We start from the raw sequence: 17,709 nt of genomic DNA, 5'->3' as shown, positions 1-17,709 counted from the left end.
TAAATGATATTTTCGGCTTTGTCTCTGACTCTTCCATTTATAATTATGCTGATGGTAACACTGTTTCTTACTCTCATGAAAAAACAGATATATTAAAGACCACATTGGAAAATGATAGTGTATACCTTTTAAACTGGTTCAATTGCAACAAAATGAAGGCAAATTCGTATCTGTATATTCTTGCATGACAGTTTTCTGTTATTTTGTATTCTTTTGTTAATCTGTGATATGTTTGTATATATGTGTACATGCATGCTATGTGTCTATCCCCTTGAGATACATGATGTGATAGTCGGTTAAAAAGCTCTACAGAGCTTGTGTTTGATATGTTGAATGTATATAGTGCCGACTTTAAATGAAATTTACTTTACTTTTACTTTACTTGGGTGCAGGACTTTTCGGCACTAGGACGTTTCGGCACTTTATTATTAAGACGTTTCGACACCAAGATGTTTCGGCACCAAGACGTTTCGGCACTTACTTTAAGACGTTTCGGCACCAACAATTATTTTTTATTTGGCACCAACAATTCTTTCTTTTTTATATCATAATAATTTAGTTTTATATTAATTTGATTTATAATTGATTTGATAATGCATTATCTTATTTCAATCTGAATTTTATATTATACATTAATTTGCTATTATATACAAACTTTGGATAATTCTTTTGGGGTATATAACAAAGTAATTTAAATGGGCCCTCCATTGAATGTGTAAATTGTAAAAACAACAACACCCCTATCCTTCTCCCTATTCCGTGACTAGGTGCTAATTAGGAGGAGATAATGAAGAGCCCCTGGTACAAAATGAGGGCTTCACATCTCATTTCTGAAGAGAGTCTTGAATAACTTCCCGTTAAGTCTGTTTGTTCGCTTTCTGTTAATTCTCTCCATCTTTCCCTCTGAAAGAAGTCGGGCAACCAGTGGAATGTTCTGTGCTTCCTTGTACAACTCAATTAACAGCAGATAAAACGGCACTTTCCCGGAACGGTTTAACCTGTTGTTAAGCCTGTTGTGTCATCCTTCCAAATCATTATTAGTGCGCACTGACAACATAAAGACGGACCAGTTCTGGATTGGGAAGATGGGGTTGCGCATCCATTGCCGCCAAACATAACCCAGTTGGTCAGTGTTGACTCTCCTGTCTAAATGGTGGAAACTTTCCTCAATCTGCTCTGGAGGAAGGAAGGGTAGTGCCAACACTTGTCTTACAAAGGTGAAGACATCTCCTCGTTCATTGTATGCCCTCTGGAATAAATATGAAGATACATTAGTGAGGATTTATTATATTAACTTCAATATTTTCTATATTTAGGAATGAAAAATTATAAAATTTGACTATTTCAAGAATACATTGGGGGGATTTACCTGCAAACGAAATTACTGGACCTTTCGGTACACAGCCTGTGTCCAATGGAATACACATCCTTGGATGGTATATCCTGGAAACCGGTCCTGGATGACCCTCCACATGGCAGCTTCGAAATCAACCACAAAAGTTTGTAGTTTGATGTGGTCTGGGAGGAGACGGTCAACTGTCTTCAGAACCTGAAAAATTATTAGTATTCTAACTGTTCCGAACACTACAGCATTGACATGTTATTGTTGCTTTTTGGGGGGACAAATTTTATTTTATTGAAAAACCTTCAGAATTTGCGGCCTTTTATTAATTTCACCTCATTTAAAATGGAAGAAGTATAGTAAAAATAACTATTTAAGAAACATATTTCAAACCCTACAAAATCTCTAAATTCAGGAGCTTCCGAGGGCTTCGCCTGATGTTGCGTGCCTCCCCATCCCCCATCTTGAACTACTGGATCCGCCCCCTGAAGATGATTAATGAAATCAATGATTACCTTATAATAATCTTTCTTCCGTTTACTTGACATGAAGCAATATGCAAGGGGCACTTGCTTCATATGGGATCCACTTCTAATAAAGGCGTTTATGGTAAATAGTTGTAACCATGGTCGGTTAACAACTCTGAATGTGGCATCTATGTACCATGTCTTCGCCTTGGCCAACAGCTCCAACTGATGATCCGTATAGAGCAGAAGATGGCGATGACCAGAGGCATCCACATCAACGGAGTGGAAATGTGGCATGTTTTCATATCTGGTAAGTTTTCTTAGCAATAGTTGTATTAGGTACTCCATATAAGATTGTTGAAATTAAGTTTCCTTGTAAACCCCTCCCGTTTTTGTTTGGCATGTCTAATTTCTTTTTTTCACCTGTGCCCATCGCAAAAACAAATTACAAAGCATAAACTTTCGTCAAGGTGAAAATTTCTCAGTTTTTTTTTTTCTTCTATAGAATGGAGGAGTTACTGATTGCTTGTGTTTAATTGTTACACATATGCGTATGACGTGCATATTAATTCCAGATGCAGAAATGAACGTGACAAATCGTTTAAATTACACAACTTTAATGAAAACTTGAGTATTAAAATTTTGTGGCGATTATTTGTCACAATCCACTTATATAATGTATAAGTTCCCCAGGCGGAAACCGGAGAATCACCAATGCCTCCATCAACTGGCAAAAGGCGCACCAACGGGTGACCGTGAAGAGGGAGATCTCCTGGTACCATAACAAGAGAGAATACCACATGTGAATAGGAAATCAAGTACTGGCTCAGGTCCGCACTCTATCCCGCCTCCCCTGGTACCATATACAGGGATAAGCCCAGAATTTGCCCTAGGTACCACAAGGGTCAAGCCGGCCCCTAAGGTAAACAAGGGTGACCCCCACATTCCCCCTAGTAATGAGGATGGAATACACAGGGTTTAGAGCCAGACATTTAAGCGAGATCCTGATTCGTGGTAATCCCCGAGTTCCGCCTACCCCCTTCCCGAAGTGTGACTTTAGAACAAATTAAAGTCTTGACCAAAATATCCATGCCTGTCAATGTTCAACACATAATACAATTAGCAAATCACAGAAGTTTAGATCCCACATTGCGCACAGTGAAAATAATGCAGCTAAACCAACTTGCTGCTACCGCACGCACGCCGTACACAGATAATAAACTTAAGAACCTACAACACTGCTTGAATTGGTGGTAAACTTTCCAAAAACTGTAAGTCAAAAACTTAAAAGGTACACTGTCACAAATACCCCTCCAACAACACAATGGGTTTGGACAGTCAATCAACGGCGTCCGCTTTTCCCGGGTGTCACGTGTCCCAAGTATACCAGAGTCGTATAAACTAGTCCGTTTACAATTCACAGCAATGACGCTATCTTCCTATTCAGGTGACCACACCATAATTAGAGTCTGAAAACGGAAAGCGAACTCAGTCAAGATTTGTTAGAAAATTTGGGAAGGGTGGGTGGGTAAAAGTTTATGGCGTCCTAACTGATCAAACGTGAAACCGTTAATGATTGAATCGGGTTCGGTTCGAACTTTGATTGTACAGGCAATGCGCTTTATATTCTTAGTCTTCAATACGTTTGTGGTTAAAGGTTAACAAGGCTGCAAGAGTCACCGCGCCTGTCCCAGAATTAAAAGCATTTATCGAATACAATTGTTCATAAATGCCATTAATTTCAGATGCAGAAATGAACGTGACAAATCGTATAAATTACACAACTTTAATGAAAAATTTGAATCTTACAATTTTGTGGCGATTATTTGTCATAATTCACTTATATAATATGTAAGTTCCCCAGGCGGAAATCGGAGAATCACTAAATGCCTCCATCAACTGGCAAAAGGCGCACCAACGGGTGCCCATGATAAGCGAGATCTCCTGGTACCATAACAAGAGAGAATACCACATGTGAATAGGAAATCAATTACTGACTCAGGTCCGCACTCTATCCTGCCTCCCCTGGTACCATATACAGGGATAAACCCAAAGCATGCCTTGGTACCACAAGGGTCAAGTCGGACCCTAAGGTAAACAAAGGTGACCCCCACATTCCCCCCAGTAATGAGGATGGAATACACAGAGTTTAGAGCCAGACATTTAAGCGAAATTCTGATTTGTGATAATTCCCGATTTCCTCCAAATGGACTTGTCTAGATACAAGTTCACCTGCCAACAACGCATTATCAGTGTTCGAGTGTTACGAGCTTAAAATTTTCACTCACCGTTCCTTACCTAAAGAGAGCATGATAAAAAATAAAATTAATCCAGTTAAATTATGGAAACCATTTTCATTAATCAGCCTGCAGTTCGTCTGGAAATACAGTGATGTCCCTTTTTTTTTTTTTTTTTTTTAGATCTGATAAAAAGGTTTCCAAACCCCCTTGAAAGTCATGAAGAAGCACAGAATTGCCCAATTCATTCAGATGCATAAAGAGTTGTTTTTCGGTAAATGCAATTGTTTGGTACCTAATCACCAAACCCCCTCTGTTTTAAAAAAAATATTGATCTTGCGGTTGACATCCTTGCACATGGCATCCACTCTAGAAGCACTTTTGTCATTGTGCCAATATAAGATTGGCATTTTATGCGATTCAGTAGCTCTAAACCAGGAAGAATCCCTAGATCATTAGATCCCAAATGCACTATTAAATATCTAGGTGCCGGGTTTGTGCCTAATTTGTTATAAAAAGAGAGTCAAACTGCTCCCATTTCATGCCCCTGACACCGAACCAATAAATTTGAACATTCTTATCTTGGAGCGCAAGGTGTTTCCCACCAGGACGGCTGTAGCCCTACTGGCAGCCCAATAAACAATGGAAGATCCCATGATCCAAACTGCAGTTGACTTTCCTGCAAAACTTTGTCTTTGTTAGCAAGACTTCGCAACATAATGTGCCAAAATTATATACGCATTCAACAAATGCATGTAAAATCTACGATGCATAACTTAAGTCAATCGAATGTAAGACGAATAAGCTCTAGACTTCCACCTACCCCATTGTTTGATCACTACATCAGGAATACCCCTCATTGCTGCCTCTGTAGCTTCCCCAATCCCAAATGAGTGAAACCTAAAATGCCCCTTGTGAATATTGCAAAATTCCAAGGTTTTGCCCAAAATACATGTGAACTGATGACACGTTGGGGGATTGCTATCGAAATGAACTAATAATTGACTGTTGCTTAGGGCATTGTTATTTCGTACGGCTAAATATTAGACGACTGGCCTAATTGATCAGTTTGGGATTGAAGAACGAATCATCAGTTTGATTTGTCTGTGTCCTAAGCCCGTCACAATGTCAATGTCACTAAAACGTAGTAGCCTTGGATCGCAGTGCTTAAGCGATCTGCTAGTTAGCTCTCCTACTCGCAAAAAAAAAGGCTAAGAAAAAGGCAATCCTAAATAAACAAGCCTCATATTTGGAAGCACAAATCTTGTCTAAAGCTTGGATTAATTGTACTAGTATGCTTAAAGTAATCGGGGCCCTTGTATCAAGTTAGTTTGTGGTGAAGCTTGCAACTGGTTACGCAATTCTGTCAATTTGTCCTGGGGCAGACCCATTTACATCGCTACTGTATTCAGTTCAATCCCTAAAAAGGTCAAACATGTGCTTGGTTCGACAGTCTTGTCATCAGCTATGGGGATGCCCAAGTCAGCACAAACTATATGAAAAGTTGATAGTGTATGGTTACATGTTGTTTCCCCTGACCTACCGCCAAACAAAAAGTCATCTAAGTGATGAATTATATGAGAATTCTATGCTTTTTGCTAACCAACCAGTGTAAAACGATTGAATAGAGCACAAGATAATTTGGAGCCAAATGACAAACACTTGTCGAAATAATACTTGTTACATTTTATGCCTAGCAAGTCAAAGTCACCTGGGTATATCGACCGTAGGCGAAAAGCACTCTTAAGATCAGTTTTGGCCAGCAATTAATTCTGCCCCAGTGTTTGAATCATTAGGACTGCTTCGTCGATATTTAAGTATTTGACAATGCAAATGTCTGGGTCAATGTGATAATTAAGCGAATTGGAGGTACGACAGGTAGCGAATTAATCCAAAATCACCATCTTGTTTTGGTACAAGACCCACAGGCGATACCAGGAGAGTGGGGAATGGGCCATTTGTAAAAGGACCTGCTACTCTTCCCAAAGAGACTTCCTTAATTAATTTAGCTTCCACCAGTTGGGGGGATTTCCCGAGCAGATTTTAGATTTTTAGATTCCATGAATGTCCTGGGCCCTGAATATTGTAATGAAAAACCAATTTTAAAACCACTTTTAAAAAAGTTGTTGTCTGTCATTTTTGTAAGGGTAAGATTATAATTCAAATGATAATTGATTGTAATTTATTGGTGTGGTGGCAAGGCTATATAAATTGGATTTGCCGTTATTTTTGTCCCATAGGACAGTTGATTTGGGGATGAGTCCCCCCACAATAGATGCACCGGTGTCTAAACTTGCAAGGGTTGTGGGAGTAGGATCCCTTGTTGAATGCCTAACATCAACCATTTGGTTTAACTCCCTGTTTGCCCCGGAGTCTGGCGTTGAGCCTGGCCGACGAAATGCTGATTTCCTTCCAGCTGTGATAGAACTTGCAAACTGTTGGGAGGGGGTTGATTTGGCGAAACATCAATGTAAATCACTCACAATTCATAATCTACAATACCCCAGGATTATGAAGGATGGCGTTCCGTCTTAAGGAGATATTGTTCGTCATACCTAGCCCACCCCGTGTGGCCCACTCTGCTGGCAGCTAAACGCATTTTATGCATGTACTTGAGCATCTCTTGGGCTTTACCAGGAAATTTCTCCAGATAAATGGACATGTATAATAATGAAAGCTGTAGTCCAGGCTTGTATGTTGTGAATAGGTTTTAGATTCTGTTTCTCTATCATGAGTTGGTCATTATATAACTATTTCCCCAGTGATATGTGCATCAGTTCGTACATCCCTATCTTGTTTTAGAAGCAAGGCCAAATCAATAAAAGATCCCGCCCAAATGTTTTCACGCATGGCCCGAGGCACATCCACACCTATAGAGTCATAAATGCTAGTGTCTACTGCTGGGTGGCTGACTTGCACTTGTTCACAAACGCTGAGACCCCTACACACTGACCCGTTTCCTCAATGCCTACTCCCCATCGATTTCCAGCATTAACGAAATTAACGTGAGGGGGTTGCCCCCTATGTGCTATTCAAAATCAATGAGTATACCTGGGTTTACTGGGGGCGTGCTCAGACAGACGTTACGATCCGCTTGTCAAATTCGTCTAAGGATAAGAGCTATGCATGAGGGAGATAATCCTTAATTTTGAAATGAATTTCTAAATTTTATCACAGCAATTAAATATACATCCGTATTTTCAAGCTAGTAACGAGGTACTTAGCTACTGGGATGTAGAGACCCTCGGGGACTAACAAGTCCACCAGCAGAGGCCTCGACCCAGGGGTCATAATATAAAACTTATACGGTACCAATTGTGTTGCACCAGATGCGCATTTCGACAAATAATGTCTCTTCAATGATGCTCAACCGAGATTTGTGAAATCCGAAATAACAATAAACTTGCTAGAGCTAGAAGAATAACCGATTATAGTGTCCACAAGTTTCTAGTCTGCGGAAGCCTGATCTTAATGTGTCCTGGATGGTTTTGCAGTGCATAATTTATTAAATATTTTCCAAGTTTCTATCTATGAAAAATGAAACTTCTCCAAATTGTCTCTGTAATGCTGAAAGAAACCTAAAACTTAGATAAAGTTAGGATTTTTCAAAGATAATTACATACAAATGGAAATTGGCTCAATGGCCGTAAGCGCCGAGTACAGGCCTAAATTTGAAGCTCTTCACCAGTATTGGTGGCGTCTCCATATGAGTGAAAAATTATGGAGAGTCACGTTAAACATGATATAATCAATGAATCAATCAATCCTCCTTTCAAGGGACAGTGCGTGCAAATTAGTGCCCCCTTTCATCAATATATACTGATCAAATCTGCAAATAAAACACTTACATCTATCAAATCGTCCACATTGTAGTGGCAGTTTCAATTTATACGCAATACAGATATAAAAAGAAAGTTCCAGGGTTCATGTTTTTTGCCAACTAATTCAGTTTTCATTATGTATATAGAACATGTGTCTCCCGCTAGTTGTCGTATTCAGCATTTCCACAGTTGGCAATTCAAAAAGTGTAGTTACTGTTCATTCCGCGTTTTTCACTTCGATTTGAAACCTGTTTTGGACTATTAGTAACTATCGTACCACATGTAAATGTAATCCATGTCTGAATTGACGTCTATACGTTTACATTTATTATCTTAAGTTAAGATTAGTCCCGGGGTATATAATAGTTCCACAAATTATTCATATTGTATATGCATTGGGATAAGATATAGGTACTGCTATTCATAATTATGATATAAATACTGCAATATATTGATGTTTTACCGTGAAATGGTATGTCTTTTAAAAGTTATAAGTGTTCTGAATTTTCTGCACTTCAGCCTTGTCTTGACATGGATGGTTGAATATCAGTATGTTCCTTTTATGGAGAAGGTCTGGCTTTTATATTGTAACAGGAAAAAATGTAACGGACCAGAACGGAACTCGAACCTGGTGTCCCCTAATCTCCAGTCGGGTCAACTGAGCATCTTTCACCGGCGGATGAGCCCATCTAACCGCCACATTCCTCCCTCCTTGAATATATCTATGCCTTGATGGTACCAATCCTTTTCTTAATTCTTTTAAAAGTTATAAGTGTTCTGAATTTTCTGCACTTCAGTCTTGTCTTGACATGGATGGTTGAATATCATTATGTTCCTTTTATGGAGAAGGTCTGGCTTTTATATTGTAACAGGAAAAAATGTAACGGACCAGAACGGAACTCGAACCTGGTGTCCCCTAATCTCCAGTCGGGTCAACTGAGCAATCTTTCACCGGCGGATGAGCCCATCTAACCGCCACATTCCTCCCTCCTTGAATATATCTATGCCTTGATATGGTACCAATCCTTTTCTTAATTCCTCGTAGGTACCTTGATGTGTCCGTTCCAAGGGCTGGTCACGACATTAAATGTAACCGGAAGGGAGAAAATGCAACGGACCAGACCGAAACACGAAACCAGACCCTCTGAATCTGCAGTCAAGTTCTCTTCCAAATGACCTATCTGGCCACACTGCTCTAAAATCATGTGTTCGGGTCAGGTTGCAATCATCACTAATTACATGATAAACCACACCCTCCATTCATTTGCTTGTAAAAAAAAAAATTAACACTAGATACGTCTACCCACTCAGTTCCCCCTTGTATTTACCACAGCTACAGCTTAAGTACTCTGTATGTGTACATATGTGGCTATAGTAATGTTTATATGATAAAAAATATCACAAAGTCAATAGGGTATACTCGACTAGTTCTTTAATCTTTCAGGAGTATATGAATATTGGTTAGTTACACGTGTACATCGTAATTGTAAAATGATATCGAAACGCGGCAATGCATTGTTACCCTTTCATAGATTTCATTATGATGTGAAAATATAAAGTCCTTAATACAATTTGGGAAAATTGCAGTATTACATAAATGCGGGGGAAAGTAAGAATTCATACTTTGTAAAACTAAATTATGTAGCATTAAATTGATGTTTATATCATTGAATAAACAGTTTTTCTTTGGTCTCCCATTCTTTTTCTGTTGTGTCTTTGTAGAATTTATGAATTGGAAAAACAATAAAACTTGGATTAATATTTTTGGCGCAATTTCTAGCATGTCAACTTACATGGGTACACTAGTTTTTTATATTCTCGGATCTGTTGTCGGTGAGCGGTGTTCTAAGGTTTCTCCTGTCTGGCTGATGTAATTCTCGCCGCATCCGGTGCAGGTAATTATACAGATCAAGTTGGAACTAAAACACGTCATTAACGTTTTGATATGTTTCGCACATTTAACTCCTTTTATCAAATGTATGTTAAAAAGCAGGGCAAAATTATTAACACGAAATTCGGTAACGATGTTAAGATCAATCTGCAGTGCATTTAGTAGATTGCAGACAAATCACTCTATTTTTTTCAAATCTTCAGAATATAAACAATTCGTGCTCCAAATTCCAGAATTCTTTATCCTTAGACGTACATGTATTTGACTCCACTTTTTTGGCACTCTGTTTTTCCCTATAATAGCTCTAGCAAGTTTATTGTTATTTCAGACTTCAAACATTTCGGTTGAGCATCACTGAAGAGACATTATTTGTCGAAATGCGCATCTGGTGCATCAAAATTGGTATCGTATAAGTTTTACATTATGATCCCTGGGTCGAGGCCTCTGCTGGTGGACTGTTAGTCCCCGAGGGTCTCTACAGCCCAGTAGCTAAGTACTTCGTTACTAGCTTGATAATACGGATATATATTTAATTGCTGTGATAAAATTTAGAAATTCATTTCAAAATGGAGGATTATCTCCCTCATGCATAGCTCTTATCCTTAGACGTACATGTATTTGACTCCACTTTTTTGGCACTCTGTTTTTCCCTATAATAGCTCTAGCAAGTTTATTGTTATTTCGGATTTCAAACATTTCGGTTGAGCATCACTGAAGAAACATTAATTGTCGAAATGCACATCTGGTGTATCAAAATTGGTACCGTATAAGTTTTACATGGGAACATGTATATTAAATGTTATTGAATTTCTGGAACATTGGTGCCATGCAAATCAATCGTGTTATATTGCAATATTTTGTTCTTGTGTGTGTAACATTGTTAATCACGTCAATATATTTGTTTCATATTCATTTCGATTTCGCTGTTTCAATGCGAACAAATTGTGATTAAAATTTGATTTACTCTTCTGTTTCTTTGATATCCTTTGACATCATTTAGAAGAAATTTGGACTCTGACCTCGACAAGGAAGTTTATTGCAATTATTGTTGGAAATAAATACATGTTACAGTCCACAATAAAGTAACTGTGGTCGTTCAGTAAAATGCACAGGACAAGCAATTGTCTGATCTTTCTGACCAGTAAAATAACGACTTTTTCAAACAAACTATGTAGAAAACGTACTGAATTGCAATTTTTCTTTAACAATTTGATTTAGGGGAAAAAATTATGCAGTTTCAAACTTTTTACGGGAAAGTTATCTACGAACATTCACTACCAAAACCATCCTCATTTGCAGATTGATTGATTGATGTTTTCCGCCACACTCAACAATTTTTCAGTTATATGATGGCGCCCAGTTTTTATTGGTGGGAGAGAGAACCCAAATACAATGTACCTGGGAAGAGATCACCGACCTTCCGAAAGTAAACTGGGAAACTTTCTCACTTACCGGCGCGAGCGGGATTCGAACCCGCGCCGACAAAGGTGAGAAGGCGTGTGATTTTGAGCACGATGCTCTAACCACTCGGCCAAAGGAGACGTTATATGCTTTTGCAAAATAATCTTTATCATGTGCTTTGATACTAATAAAAGTGTTTTGCTTTCTAATATTTCCTATCACCCTTGGTGTGAGACGGATACATGTTTATGAATGCTAATCGTGTTTTATAGGACAGGAGAGGTTGTTTATCCTGAATTAAGGTGGAATAATCAGGTTTCAAACACAAATAATTGCACAGTTACAAACCAAACAAGCTACTCTCAATTACTTTTGAAGAAATTTTAGGAATTATTCATTGTTTGCTTTAAAACGCAAACATTGCATCTTCTGTCCAGACACGGCTAGGAATAGTTTTCCTTTATTCGCCATCACCGCCGCTATTGCACTGTATTGTTTGCTATATGAGTGTTTGTATACTTGATATGTAATAAACATTTTTTTCTGTACATATTTTGGAGCATACTAAACAATAGATGTTTATCGTTTCATCTCACTATCTTTTGGCTATTTTATATCTATTTGACCGGTCACGATAGGTCAGTGGTTAGAGCGATCACCTCGACACTGAGATGTCGTTGGTTCGATACCCACTCGTGACAGGACCGCGTCAAACCTAAAATGAAAATAAACGTATTGATTGTACCTTCCCGAACCCTGGGTATCTAAAGTGAAAATCCTCGTTCTTAAAGTGACGTTCTGTCCCGCTTCTCTGGAGGCGATGGGAAGTTTGATAGCCCTTTCTGCTACCGTCCCGAACGCTAATCATAGGTCTTTTGTGATATTTTACGAATTTCACCACCGTATACATGAAATCCTCTCAATCAAACAACTGCAATAGACATATGAGTGATGTGTTTATTTAAAAAAAAAAAAGAACAGAAATAATCTAATTTGTCGTTAATGACATCAAAATATACAACTATTGATATCTTGTTTCATGCAATTATTCTTGCTATTCATTTCGCAAATTCTATGGTCGTTATAGCGATCTAGTTTGCAAATATAACCTGCTATTTGGTTAAATGATGTCTTACGTGTTTCATGAAAGGTGAAGATAACGAACAGTGATCAATCCCTTAACTCCTATAAGCAATACAAAATAGAGAGTTGGCAAACACGGAAACTGGATATACCAGAGGTGGGATCAGGTGTCTAGGAGGAGTAAGCATCCCCCGTCGACCGGTTACACCCACCGTGAAAAATTAGAACTATACAAAAAACTACAAATGGGACACCAAAGACACATCACCCAAGAATTAGGTCAAATTACTGTGATGACTGATGAGGTGTTTATCGGTATTTGTCAGACAACCAATCATTGCAACGACACCACCCCAATGTGTTTCCGACGCAAAGATGACGTTATTCCCAGGTAAGTCAAGGTTAACCCATTATCACTCAGATGGACGTCGGCGTGTTTTCTTACGTTCATAAATTGTGATAGGTACTAAGGAGTCAAAATGACTTTAAAGATAAACAGATTCAACTAGTTTTGTTTTATTCCCCCAGTGCACTGGCGTATCATGGATCGTTGTTAGTGAATTGAATTTCATTTGTCGCGCACCTATGAAAGATTTGGAAATCATCTACAAAGTATCACTTCTTGAAGTATCTAACAATTCATTTTAAATACATGTACACCAATTTAAGATAACAAACAGTGATCAGTCGTATAACTCCTGGAAGCAATACAAAATAGAGAGTTGGACAAACATGGATCCCTGGATATACCAGAGGTGGGATCGGGTGCCTAGGAGGAGTAAGCACCCCCTGTCGACCGGTTACACCCACCGTGAACCCGACATCTTGATCAGATAAACGGCGTTATGCGTAGTCAAAATCAGTGTGCCAAGAACGGCCTTAATATCGGTATAAAACACATCAGACAGTACAGTTAATTTTCATACACATTATTAATGAGGAACTCGATCAGCATCTTTTTTATGTCAACTTGAAATGAAGTAAGAAACTCTTCGTTTGTAACGTATGAGTTTTCAACAAGCAAGAATTTCAATTTTCTTGATATGATCTTTTTACTATAGTCTTTTTAAACGCTATTCTGATTCTACGCAAAAGTACTGTGAAGTTGACATAAAAAAGATGCTGGAGTTCCTCATTAATGTGTATGTAGTTTAAAACATGCAATCACAACCTGGACCATTTTTGTCAGGGATAGTAGCTATCATGCTAATACTTTTGATATTGACTTCGCCGAATTCATGAAAACAGAATTTCCAAACACTTTTATGTTCTTCTATAGGAAATGAGATCCTACGAGATTAACCTCCATCCTGCTCCGAATCCTATATCAGAAGCAATTTCTTTTTTTATGATGAAAGGTGAATATGACGAACAGTGATCAATCTGACAACACCTATAAGCAATACAAAATAGATTTCGGCAAACATGTACCCCTGGATATAGGGGGGGGGGGGGGGGGGGGTCAGGTACCTAGGACGAGTGGGCATCCCCTAAGCGAAATTATCCTTATCTCTAGTTATGTTCCCCAAACGAAGTTTGGGAACACATTGGTGTTATTTTGTTTCTTACTATTATTATTATTCCTTCCTTCTTTTTGTGACTTTTTTGTCCAGGAGTGTTCTCAGAAACTACTCAAGGGATCAAGATGAAACCCTTTTTAGGATGATAGTATAGCATATGAAGATGTGCAGAACGAATGTCATTTTGTCTGAAAATGTTGCCTATTAACAATGATAGCTTTCATTCATATGTCGATTTGATATATCCCTGTGAGCTCGAAATAAAGGACACCACAGAGTCGTCCACTTCTGCTTCATACTTAGATATTTTATTGAAAGTAGACATTAACGGCAAACTGACAACTCAACTGTATGACAAACGGGATGATTTCAGCTTCTCCATCGTCAACTTCCCATATTTGTGTAGCAATATTCCATTATCACCTGCATATGGTGTTTATATATCTCAACTGATTCGATATGCAAGAGCTTGTTCTGGGTATAGTCAGTTTTTAAATCGAGGTAAGCTACTGACAAACAAGTTGATGGTACAGGGATTTCAACAGTCTCGATTGAAGTCAGCATTTCGCAAATTCTATGGTCGTTATAACGATCTAGTTCGTCAATACAACCTCGCATTGGGTCAAATGCTGTCTGACGTGTTTCATACCGATTGTTAAGCCGTTCTCGGCACACTGATTTTGACTGCGGATAACTCCGTTTACCTGATCAGGATATAGGGCTCACGGCGGGTGTGACCGGTCAACAGGGGATGCTTACTCCTCCTAGGCACCTGATCCCACCTCTGGTGTGTCCAGGGGTCCGTGTTTGTCCAACTATCTATTTTGTATTGCTTGTAGGAGTTATGTGATTGATCGCTGTTCGTTATCTTCACCTTGCATGCATGTGCATTGGAGTTTTTGTTTACAAACTTTGGAATGCGTCTAACATTTTTCTTTTTCAATGAAATCGTTTGATATTTATATCGTAGGTATAATTTGGGACCCTTAACTGTTTAGCAGGGTCAATTTTGCACGTGAACGCACTTGTGCTTTGATTTGATTGGAAAATACAAACACGTCTATAACTTTCACGTTGATAAAGGAAATCTAATGATATTTACAGGATAGGTAGAAAAGCAAAATATCTACAAATCAATCTAATAAAAATTGCAAACGCTCATGCATGTTCATTTCTTTAGATGACCATACCTTTTTCAAAGAATCTTTTAAAATTTAGGATATAAATCTTGATATTCTTAACTGAAATCTATCGTCAAAATTACTTTCCAGTATGTGCATGATTGGACGATTTTCAAATCGCCACAACTTATGAATGATGGAAACAATATGACATTTATATTGTAAGTATATCGATCAAATGTCTATTGAATGAAATCAATATTGATGCTGTGTCATACTCACGTGCGCGTATATGGACGTGCATAGCTTTTCTTTCATTTTATGGGTACTAAATGGCCATAACTTTCAACTTAAAGACTCAAATGAATTCAATTTTATCCTGTAGATCTATGATATAAATGTCGATCGAATTGTGTCAAAAACATTCCATTATCAAAATTGCTTGCGCGTGAATGCGCGTGCATTGATATTTTTTATGTCTAAATTCAAGTATTGGTCTATAACTTTTAAATTGCAATGAATAGTTTTGATATTTAGGTTGCAGATATGTTTTGGACCTCTCCATTTATTGATAGTATCAAAATCACATCCCCGCACGCGCATGCACTTAATTCTGATTGGACGATTTTGAAATCATCATAACTTTCTTATAAATGAAGCAATCAATATCAAATTCATGGCGAGTTCAAATGTCTATTGAATAACATCAACAACAAGATGTGTTTATGAAACACAAATGCCCCCGATAATGGCCAATTCCAAAGATGGCCAAGGTCACAAGGGCAAATATCTTGGTACCAGTAGAAAAATCTTGTCAAAAGAAATGCTCATGTATAATATGAAAGCTCTAATATTTACCATTTAGAAGTTATGACCAATGTAAAAAAAAATTAAATTAATAAAGTAAGTTAAATGTCAGGGTCAAAAGGTTTAATACCAACGGAAAGGTCTTGTCACAAGGAACACGCATGTGAAATATCAAAGCTCTATCACTTATTGTTCAAAAGTTATTAGCAAGGTTAAAGTTTTCAGAAAGTAGGTCAAACTCCAAGGTCAAGGGGTCAGAAATGTTGGTACCCACGGAACGGTCTTGTCACAAGAAATACTCATGTGAAATATCAAAGCTCTATCACTTCCTGTTCAAAAGTTATTAGCAAGGTTAAAGTTTCAGACAGAATGACAGACAGGACAAAAACAATATGCCCCCCGATCTTCGATCTCGGGGGGCATAAAAATACTGTGTCGTACTCACGAGCGTTTGTATGCATGTGCATTGATTTTGGTCGTCGTACTTTTAAGTTGCTGTTAATTTCTCGTTTTTCATTGAACTGTTGTGAAATTTCACTTGTAGTCATATAATTAGACTTGTAATGTATCTATATTGTCAAATTCCTCACCAGCGTGTGTATGCATGTACATGCACAGAATTCTCAGCTGTCTATAACAGATTTGTTTTAGCATGAAACGGAATGAACGTTATAAAATAATTATATCTTCAAACGCTTCACAGATTGATATGGTTAGAACCACTTGTTCTGAAACAAATGACACCACTTGCTAAATGGGGGGAATGTTTGGGGGAACATCTGTAACGGTCCCCGTTACAATTAGTACTAGTTTTTAATTGGAATTTCTTCGCGCGCTCTCTCTCTCTCGTCATATTCCGCATGTCTATTCTTCACGATACAATTTGCTCGATAAAATGACACACAATGCCCATTGATATTTTGTTTATTATATGTAGAACCCATATTTTTGCAATCATTCTTTATCACGTAATGTGGAAGAATGTTAGACTGACTACAAAGTTATATTACACCAACCTAATGAAAACAAAATTCGTTAGAATCTACTTTATTTCTTTCTCAAACAAGTCTCAAAAATATTTCATGTTATTTATTGCTGTGATAAAATATAGAAATGAATTTCAAAATTAAGGATTATCTCCCTCACGCATAGCTCTTATCCTTCGACGAATTTGGCTCTACTTTTTAGCACTCTGTTTTTCCCTAAAATGGTTCTTTAGAAGGTTTTTTTAAAAAAAGATTTTCCCTATATATTTGTATGTAAAACTTTGATTCCCTATTGTGGTCCCATCCTACCCCCGGGGACCATGATTTTTACAAACTTGAATCTGCACCATGTCAGCAAGCTTTCATGAAAATGTAAACTTCTTTGGCCCAATGGTTCTTGAGAAGATTTTGTTCTACATATTAGTATGTATGCTTTCATGCAAATTTCTACTTTCCTGACCCAGTGGCTTTTGAGAAGATCTATTTAAAGATTTTCCCTTTATATTTGCAAGTAAAACTCAGCTCTTCTGGTCCAGTGGTTATCGAGAAGATTTCTAAATGACCCCACCCTATTATTGCATTTTTGTGATTATCTCATATTTGAAGGGGGCATGACCCTTCATTTTAACAAACTTGACAGTCCTTCATTCAAGGATGCTTTTTACCAAGTTTGGTTGAAATTGGCCAACTGGTTCTGGAGAAGTTGAAAATGTAAAAAGTTTACAGACAGACAACAGGCACCTCAAGTGAGGTAAAAACTAAATAGGGACATGGGCCACAATGCTCACCTGAGTCACATTGACAATGTTCTTCTTCAAACGAAAATGCTAAAAGATTTTCATCTTCATCCCCACAAGAAATTGACCCCTTTATTATGACCTCTATCCTAGCAATTTTTAGACCACATGGGGTCATGACTTAACCAAAAGGAGATTCACATAACAAAGGGATTTTTAAATACATGTAACACCAACCTATTTTTTACCTTTTTAAAATCATCTCGTGGAAGAGAAGATTACCCTTCGTTGAAGGG

General features: G+C 37.9%; 1 pseudogene; it reads right to left on the bottom strand.

Annotated features, from left to right (window-relative positions):
• Window positions 1–688: 688 nt before the first annotated feature.
• LOC125676400 (uncharacterized) lies at window positions 689–2,157 on the bottom strand (annotated as a pseudogene).
• Between the last annotated feature and the right edge of the window lie 15,552 nt (window positions 2,158–17,709).

This window comes from Ostrea edulis, chromosome 3 (assembly GCF_947568905.1).
Source record: "Ostrea edulis chromosome 3, xbOstEdul1.1, whole genome shotgun sequence".
Lineage (NCBI taxonomy): Eukaryota > Metazoa > Mollusca > Bivalvia > Ostreida > Ostreidae > Ostrea > Ostrea edulis.
This window is presented reverse-complemented; position numbering and strand designations above follow the sequence as displayed.